Genomic DNA, 10,397 nt, shown 5'->3' on the forward strand with positions numbered 1-10,397 from the left:
AGTCCAGCACACTGTTTCTTTCTCCATCACACTTCCACAGAGAACACTTCAAGGTGAAATTAATTGTTAAATTAGCCATCACCAAGCAAGTATCTTCACATGAACTCCACTTTGTTGCTGACTATAAAAAATCCAGGGTAGAAGAGAATCTACCTGGAACTATCTTGCTTCTGAACCAGGTGATGTGGGGTTAAATTGATACATTGATAATTCTTCCTGGAATAAAACAAATAAGGGATTTTTCTCTTTTTTTGTGACAGTAGCAAATAATGATAAAAGAGAGTGAGAAATAGGGAATGAGGAAGACAGAAAAGAAGAGGTGGGAGAAAGATCAATATCAGAGAACAAACTATATACAGTTTACACAACAGTAAGCCTTGTGGTGTATTTTTCTACATCTCTGTTTATGTGTTCATCCGTAACTTTGTGACTTATGCCTATGTCTATGTCCATTTTTTTACATTACACAAAAGAAATTTTCTGGAAAAGATACACTAGGTCGCCTGCTGGGGGAGTGTTAAGAAAATCATTGACTTCTTAAGATCTCTGTCTGCTGTGGGAAATTCTTCACTTTTTTGTTTTCATGTCACAGTGAAGATGAGAATGAAATACGGTGGAGTCATTAGTTTCTTGACGGATCAGAGAGAATTTTCTTACTCTCTCTGAAATGAAACCTTATTTACCTTGGGTCACCTTCAGGGAAGGGAAGGGCACCCTGGGTGTTTCCACCTCAGAGAAGCCAAAGGAAACAACAGAAAGAGCTTATGTGTGAAATTAGGAAAAGAAATCAAGTCCTGCTTTTAAGCGATTCCATTTACATTATTTAAAGATTTATGTTGCCCAGGAATTTCCAGTATATATGTTTTGCAATGCAGACACTTGATGGCCAATGCATAGATTAGTACTTTGACAATTTTATAAATGTGGTAGAATGCCAAGTATGACATTCTACTTGCAGAATTTTCGTTTTCATGTGAAATGAAGACAAGGCAAAAACCCTATGGAGGGTTCATTCCTGGATGAATCTGAGAAAATTCTTTCTTACCCTTTCTGAAATGAAACCCTGCTTTTGCCTTTAAGAGCCACATCAAGGAAAGGAAAGGACACCCTGAATGTCCAAAGCCAAGAATGCAGGTGCCTCATGTTCTTGCTCACCACCTTCCCAGGAGGGATGAGAAAGAAGCAGTTCTGAAAACTTAAATCCACTGACCCCTCAACTCTCCAGTCTCTACCCCCCATTCTAGTTAGATAAGGTTGACCAGAAAGTGGAGGGGTGTGTCTTGTAGAGAAAATCCTATTTGAGTAATAAGTCAAAACACTACTTTCTCTTTCCTAAGGGAGAGAACTGCAAGATCACAGGATGATTGGTGGAGCCTGTCAGGGATGCCTCACAACCTCAACCTCAGTAGGTTGCTATGCTGGCCTACGGAATATAAAGCTCCTCTCTGGCCCTCACTGAAGCTGAGCACCGTCCTAAAGCATGGGTTCTGGAAGACACTCCAGGAGCTCCACGTATGGAACCTGATCACTCTTCACTGAGTGCTGCCTGGGAGTCGGGGAGCATTCAGGGACACGTGTCCTAATCCTGAGCTCACCATACAACAAAAGCCCATGGTAGCAGCCACTAAAGGTACAGTGGTGAGGTGTACCTGGAAACAAAAGAGGGCAGCATAGCAGCCCTACCCCATTCCAATGCTCCATAGTACACCAGAGTAGAAAAGAAGCCACCATTGGTTTTCACTGTGGGATGGAAAGAATCAAGGGAAATAACAAAAAGAATCTGGTCCCAAAAGGTGCTGAGTGGTGCCTGGGCCAATGCCTTAAGACTTAATGTTGAGAAATTGCCTTGTGAAATCTGCTATAATAGGAAAATTGCCCTATGGGGGGGGGTACTTGTCACTGTTTGGATAAAGGCAAGTTAGTAGAGTGCCAGAGAAAATGTCATGACCCTCCCCCTCCCACATGACATGAAGAGTAGGACTCACACTCATCTCAAGCCCTGATGTGGACAAGTCACCTAATTTTCTTGCTACGTTTTTCATTTGCAATATGAAAATAAGAGAAAGACAAGTCTTTCTTTCTCTGTATCACACAAAGACAATAAAGAAACCAGGAGAAAAGAGCTAGAGAGTGTAAATTTTCTAAGAAATGGAAAGAGCTGGTCTGGAGAGATGGCTCAGCATGTAAAGGCACTTGCTCGCAAATCCTGACATCATGAGTTCAATTGCTCAGTACCCAAGTAAAGCCATATGCACAAAGTGGCACATGCATCTGGAGTTCTTTTGGAGCAGCTAGAAAACCTGGCATATCCATTCTCAATCTCTCTCTCCCGCTCTCTCTCCTTAGAAATAAATAAATAAATTCTCTTTTTTTAATTGATTAAAAAGGAAAGGAGAGAGAAACAGTTTCAGGCTCACCCAAAATGAATAAGCAATTCTAAGATAATTAAAGGGAGAAATATTGAAAATTTTTGAAATAATAAAAACTGGCGAGGGAACACTGTTGAATAAAGGATTGCTACATAAGCAACCAGTCACGATTATCTATAAATAATGATGACTCACATGGAAGCAAAGAGCAACCCAGGGCCTAGAAGTATGGGAAAAAGATCAGTGACAGAAACACAGGTGGCTAAGAGAATTTAGATAACACAAGAATAAAAATCAGGACCAGGCCTGAGGAGATGGATTAAAGCAGTGTTGCACAAGCATGATGATCTGAATTGATACTCAGCACCCATGAAAAGAAAAGATGCAGGGCTGGAGAGATGGCTTAGCGGTTAAGCACTTGCCTGTGAAGCCTAAAGACCCCGGTTCAAGGCTCAATTCCCCAGGACCCACATTAGCCAGATGTACAAGTGGGCGCACGTGTCTGGAGTTCATTTGTAGTGGCTAGAGGCCCTGGCGCACCCATTCTCTCTCTCTCCCTCTCAATCTCTCTCTCTGCCTCTTTTTCTGTCTATTGCTCTCAAATAAATAAAAACAAACAGAAACTTTAAAAAAAAGAAAATAAAAGATGTGGTCAGATATAAAAACAAGCCAGCATTCAGAAGGGCAGACACGGGAGGACCACTGGGACTTGCCCTAAGTGAGCCCCTCTACCATGACCAAGCAGTGAAAGAGGAGATTTCTGCTGTTCTCCTTGAGCCTCCACAGTGTGCACACGGGGCACACACATAAGAACACACATGCACACTTATATGCATATATGGCATGCACACACACATAACACAAATACCCTCACTCCCATAAAATTGGGATATATATACTATGCATGGTAGATTATATTTTCCAAAAATTGACACTTGGGCTGGGGAGATGGCTTAGTGATTAAAGGCATTTCCTTGCAAAAATGGGCACTGCAATATAGTCCACCCACATGCTCCAATAACAAGGACACGTACGGCCCTTCTATGATGTAGGATTTTCTTCCCTTCCTTCAACCCAGGCAGACCTTATGACAACCTTGTTTCAACAGAATACAACAGAAGTTAGGCTGTGAACCTTCTCAGGTTAGGCAGTAAAAGTGCCCTTATCACTAGAACTGGGTTATGAAGATTGTCTACTAAATGAGTTACTAGAAATTTCTGTAGCCCTTTGAGACAAGAGATTGAAAGTTTTTCAGTATTCCATTGCATATTGTGTATGCTTTGTGCAGTAAGTTGCCTGCTTTAAAAATATTCTTTGGGTGCTTACTTCATTCTATTAGCTTATTGATCTCTGTAATCTTCTTGGTACTCTTTATTACAATTTGAATTAAAAGGTACTTTTAAACATAATTTTTAACCTCATGAAATGGAATGTCCAATGTCAAATAACAACAGTGGGCATAAATCAGATGTTTAAAAGTGGTATGGCATGAAAACACTCTTTATAAAATTCTGGCTATTCCAAGACACTTGAATTAGCAAACAACATGGACATCATAGGGTTTGGCATGATGGAGAAATAGTGGTTCATGAAACATCTTTCCCTAGAGAAGTATGAAATTTTCACCTGAAGTAAATATCAGGTTCTTGGTATATTTATAAGTATGAGGCGCTGTGTGTGTGTGTGTGTGTGTGTGTGTACGTGTGCATGTGTGTGCGCACGTGCGCATGTGTGTGTGTGGTCTTGTGTGTATAAAACATGAGTAGCTCCTAAGTTATTTATTTAGCAATATTCCATGAGGGATAAAATAAAGAACAAAATACAATGTTGCCTCCTTTAGGACACTTAGGTAATAAGCAAATAGACACATCTCAGAATGTTGGGAAACATAGAAGAAATAAAAACAGATGAAAGGAACAGCATGCCCAGGGGAAGTGGATCCAAGCAAGTGAAGTAGCTATTTTTAGATAGGATGTTCAGGAAAAACTCCACTGGGCAATAATACTTGAGTAGAGATCCTCAGGAAGTAGAATCGATCAGTAGATACATGGAGGAAGAGTACTTCAGATAAGAAAAGTACACTCAGTGCATTCAGAGGGAAGCAAGTATAGGGTCATAGTTGACGAGAGCAAGTGATGTGTTCTCTGCAAGAAATCTTGAGAAATGCAGATCCATCCTGTAGAAATGTAGAGAAATGTGAAGACCATTGAAAAGATACCAGTTTATAGTGAGTATACAAATTAAAAAATATAACCAGGTACTATATTCTGATGTTTTGGTCAATGACAGACTTAGATATTCAACCATGGTCCCATAAGATTATCCTGCTTAGCCCTTCATAGACATCTTGCATGGTATGATGCCCACATAAGGATGAATCACCCAATAATATGCACCTCAGACTGTAGTTCCATTGTTAACTGTACGCATGCCTACATACATAGGTGATATTAGGCTCCATATTTGTATTTGCATGTTGAAGCCCTAGCCCCCAGTATTTAGAAATGAGAACTCTGGAAAGTGATTAGCATTAGATAAGATTATCAAAGTGTTCCCCCAGTGATGGGGTGAGAAAATAGCTTGCTCTCCCCTTACAGAGTTGGAGGACAGGCTTTGTAAGAGCATAGCAAGAAATCAATAGCTTAAATGTCCTCAGTAGAACTCAACCATGCAAGTTCCCTCATCATAAGCTTCCAGCCTCTAGAACTGTGAGAAAACATATATTGGGTGTCTAAGCCACTTGGTCTGTGGTATTTTGTTTACAGCAGTCTGAGCTGACTGAAATAATGCATAGCTATAACCATGTTGACATACAGTATAACCATGGTGTTAATCGAATTCAGTTTTGAAGTATACTTTTTTTTCCTCCCAAATATCCTGCTTCCTCAGTCCACGTCTACTGTTTCTGGGAGCAATGGTGCTAATTGCGCTGTTCATCGCCTGAAATGGCTTCATGGTTGGTTTCAATTATAACGGCTTTTCCAGTTGTATTTCTCAGCTTCTATTTTCATGCAAAGCTGTGTGGAAGAATGAGTTCTCAAAGATATGTGTCTCTCTCAGCTAATTAGAATGTATTCTAAGTTCATTGCAAGTTGTATCACCAAAGTTTTCTAAAAAAAAAGTCTCTACTTTGCCTACTACAATTCTATTAGTAGATATTCTGTAGATGACCCTGGCTTGAACGGAAAACAGTTTTCTCTTGTTCAGAGGAGAGGTTTGCACTTGCTATGTTGAAATCCTTCCATCTATAGCTATGTGTCTGTTTAGTTACAAATCATTTTGTTTACTCTCATTAGATGTTTTCCTTGGTAAAACAGTTGGAGTTTCTGTTTTCTTTTAAGGGTGTAGCTATCTGATGTGTTCATATATGAGCAAGGGAATGGTTTAATTTATTTTTGCCGATCACTTCTGGCTCTTATGATTGAATGATTGTTCTTAGTGTGGAATGACCTCATGCACAGCTAATTTCCTTGGCTCTTTAGAAAGCTCATACCACCTGATTCTCAGCATGCTCATTCAGGTTTTTGTGTTTCGTAGAAGTGTTCAGCCACACAAAAGTTAGGACTGAGCCTTAAAGAGACTGAGCCTTGCTTTCCCATGGGTTACATTATGGTTCTTAAACATCACCAAAGTACTTACTTTTGTGTTAAAAGCTTGATCCAGGGTGATGTTATTGGGAGAGATGGAGACATTAGGAGGTAAAGCTTAATGGGAACCATTTAGATCACTGAATACATGACTTTAAAGACAGCTGTGGGCCCCTGGCTCCTCTTTCTCACCCTTGCTTCCTGGTTTGGTGAGATGAGCAGCCTAGATTTACCATGTAGTCAGGCCATGATGTGAGGCATTATGACAGCCCCAAGGAAATGAAACCAATCACTCATGGGCTTGAGCTTCCAAGACTATGAGCTAAAATAATCCTTTCCTCTTTACAAGTTGATTGTCGCTGCTATTTTGTTATGAGGATGAACTGCTAAAAGACTGTGAGAGCACATGATATCTCACCATTTTCTTAGATATTTGAAACTCTTCTTCCTTACTTATTGCTGATACTGTGTCTCCTCCTCCTTCTCTATTGCTGGTGATTGTGAATAGCAATGCAATAAAATATTTTTCACAATCAACTTCCCTAACCTTTCTTATATCTCACATATATCACTGAAGATTTCTCAGAGGTGTATATGCCTGATAGCTTAAGCTTAATCACATGAGCCCCAGTCAACTATTTTTTTTAATCATCATTTTCTGTTCAAAGGATGATATTTGGTGATAAAGGTCTCATGCCTTGCTGGGTCTGCAATGTGAGATCTCAATTTGCAGAGCAGAGCTATATTAGAGTTCCAAGGATCTGTTTCTTTTATCTAGTCATCACATAACCATGTTCTCCATTTCATTTTCACTCTTGCTAATTAGAACAGATATAAAAAGTCTCTGTTAAAGGAATTCATAATGGCAAGAACTCATAATAGCCAACCTTTCACATAGTGGTCACACAATATGGACGTCAGGGATTTGCAAGTACAAATATTTTCCTCTCAGTCCCCACCTCCTTCCATCTGTAAAATTTCTCCTTTATGTTAAAGAATAACGCAGTCCAATTAGAAGTGTTCTGCTAATTATAAATTATGTCCATATTGTTTGCATATTATTCAGATGATAGAACGGAAAAGTTATTTAAGTTAAGTATTTAGAATATATTGGCCAAAAGAAAGACAAGTAGTAAATAGTGAGTTAATGCTGGTGTTGAGATTAAACTCCAGGTTTCCCAGCAGCAAAAGATCTGGGACCTGACCAGGCACACATGTCTATGGAGTCTACAGACCACCTGGACCACCAGGGAGGAAGGGTTTCCAGGAAAGCTATTAAAGGAACAGTCTTCTCTCCACCAAATTAACAATTCCCAACAGCTATAGTATATATGGCGTGCCAACCTTTCCCCATGCATAATTCAGATGGCTGCTGACCTACAGGGGTCATTACACCTGTTAACACTACAGGCAGCCTACAAAATTCATGGCTTAAATAATGGAAGAGATTGACCACCGAGTCCTGTGAATTTTCACACTGTGCTAAGTTTCCAGCAGCCCAGTTTTCACACTTCCTATGCTAGTTGACATAGGGTGGGGTATTTGCACTACTGATTTCTAGGAGAGGTAATAAGAGCTATGGAGCATGAAGGGTCACTTAAGGTGTCTACTGGGTTGGGACTTACATTTTGTTTTGGAATAGAAAGTTTTGCATGACGGAATCTTCACAGCAGTGCAGCCAGCAGTATTGCTGTAGGAAAGCCAGAGGAGAAGGTGGTGCACACTCTAGTGGACACAGGAAATTGTCAGGGTAGTGCCTTTCTTCCTGTCTTTTCATATTTCCTTTTCTTGCTTTTCTCACTTCCTTTTCATGTGCGTACAGTTTCAGAACATGTCCAATGTGTTTTATTTGAATTTGGTCCCTAACATGAATTAAAACAACTTTATACGTTATGTATTAGAATTCAAAGTAAGAATTTGACTTAATTAACTAGACTTGAATTGATTGTGAAAATATGATGTAGTTTTGTTTAAATGACTTCTTTGCTAAAAATAGCCGTGGACCTAGGAAACACCATCTTTAACAAGCTATCGGGTTTTCCTCTGTCCTCAGTTTATACTTCCAGAGCATATTTTCACACAAAACTTCACACATATACACATATCCCTTGGAGTCAGAGGTTAGAAATAGACTGTAGTGACTTCATTCTTCTGCAGCAAAGTTTCTCTGCTAAGCATCTTAGGTTCTGGTCCCTGGTGTCTTCTTGCAACTCCTTCATGGCACAGTGACGCTAACATGGTCATATGACCCATTGCCCAAGGGACTGGATGTATATGAAACAGCTACAGCCTGCTATTATCACATGCTAAGACCTACCATCAGGGCAAGGCTTCTCAAAGAGTCTCAAGCAAATTAAAAGTAGAACTTCTGGGGCTGGAGAGATGGCTTAGTGGTTAAGCACTTGCCTGTGATACCTAAGGACCCCAGTTCGAGGCTTGATTGCCCAGGACCCACATTAGGACAAGGGGTCACAGGTGTCTGGAGTTTGTTTGTTTGCAGTGGCCAGAGGCCCTGACGTGCCCATTCTTTCTCTCTGCCTCTTTCTCTCTCAGTGTCTGTTGCTCTCAAGTAAATAAATTAAAATAAACATTTTTTTTTTTTTAAGTTGAACTTCTGGATCTGGTCATGGCATTCCTGAGAACATATGCAGGAGATCCAAAGTTAGCTTACTGTCAAGGTACCTACTACAACTCCATGGTAATTAGAGCATTACATACAGTAGCTGTTGCAGAATCAGACTAGTTGCCCATATACAGATGAATAAAGAAAATGTGCTACAGGGGTTGGAGAGATGGCTTAATGATTAAGGCTTTTGCCTGCAAAGCAAAAGGACCTAGGTTCAATTCCCCAGGACCCACGTGAGCCAGCTGCACAAGGGGGCACATGTGTCTGGAGTTTTTGCAGTGGCTGGAGGCCCTGGTGTGCCCATTCTCTCTCTTTCACTCTCTCAAATAACTAAATAAAATTGAAAAAGAAAATGTACTACATATTAACCATTGATATTACTCACTCATACAGAATAATGAATTTAGCCCAGCATGGCACATACCTTTAATCTCACCACTCACTCGGGAGGGAGGCAGAGGTAGGAAGATTGCCATGATTTTGAGGCCACTTTGAGACTACATTGTGAATTCCAGGTCAGCCTGAGCTAGAACAAGACCCAACCTTGAAAAACCAATAATAATAATAATAATAATAATAATAATAATAATAATGAAATTATGTAATTTGAAGAAAACACATAGAATAGATTTTGTCATGTTTAGTGTGTGACAGCCCTATAAACAACATCACACTGCACTAAATAGAGAAATGTAGAAATCATATCCTCTCAGGTCAGAAATAGGGCAAAATTGTCCATTCTATCATTATTCAATCTGGTGCTAGGAGTTTCAGCCACAGCAATTGTATAATAAAAAAGATGGACTGGAGGGATGGCTTAGCGGCTAAGGCATTCGCCTGCAAAGCCAAAGGACCCAGATTCGATTCCCCAGGACCCATGCTAGCCAGATGCACAAGGGGGCCCACATGTCTGGCGTTTGTTTGCAGCGGCTGGAGACCCTGGCATGCCCATTCTCTCTTTCTCTCTCTCTCCCCCTCTTTCTCCATCAAATAAATAATGAAAATAAAATACAAAAACAACGCAGAACATACATATGATTATTTTTATTTATATAAAATCCAGGAACACTTGCGAAAAGACATGTCTTTCTGAGACACACAACATGGTTCAAAAGGTCAAAGTTCAAAATATCTTCCGAGAGTTAAGGCAAACCTTTACTTGTGAGTTCCTGTATTTCTATGATACAATGGCACAGAATAGATTTTCCTGTTCCCCAAAAAATGGAATTAAAGAATAACAAGGAAGACTGAACCAAACGGATGAGGGAGCTTGGGGGTGTCTGAGTACAGAGCCTTATCTCTGCTCTCAAGTAGGCAAGAACACAGAAGATGTATGCAGGAAAACCAGTGGTCACCCAAAGCTCTTGGAGTCAGTGGTCTTCTGAAACCTTAGCTCATGAATTGCAATGAACGAAATCCACAGACCAGAAGATCCGATTTAGAAAGATTTTATGAGGCCTTAGGGTGTTAGGAGGGAAAGCTTCACAAGAAGGAGAGCTTAAGAGAAGAAACAAATTCAGAGCTCTTGACCAAGAAGAGAGTGAGAGGGGGTTTCCCAGAAAAAGTCTCAGGCTGGGGTTTTGTAAGGAGAGTCTGCTGGACAGGGGTCTGAACTAGTCAGTTCACTGTTGATATCGGGTTTGTAGGCGGTTGTCAAGATTTCTGGGAAAAGACCATCTTCCCCAGCATCTCAAGCTTTCAGAAAGGGTGTGGCCTTTTCAGAAGGGGGAAATCATCACTTCTAAAGAATAGGAAAAACTCCTATAGGTGAGAGATAAAGGAAGTATGCTTCTGACCTCTATAGTAAAGAAGGAT

The sequence above is a fragment of the Jaculus jaculus genome, chromosome 12 (assembly GCF_020740685.1).
Source record: "Jaculus jaculus isolate mJacJac1 chromosome 12, mJacJac1.mat.Y.cur, whole genome shotgun sequence".
NCBI classification, from domain to species: domain Eukaryota; kingdom Metazoa; phylum Chordata; class Mammalia; order Rodentia; family Dipodidae; genus Jaculus; species Jaculus jaculus.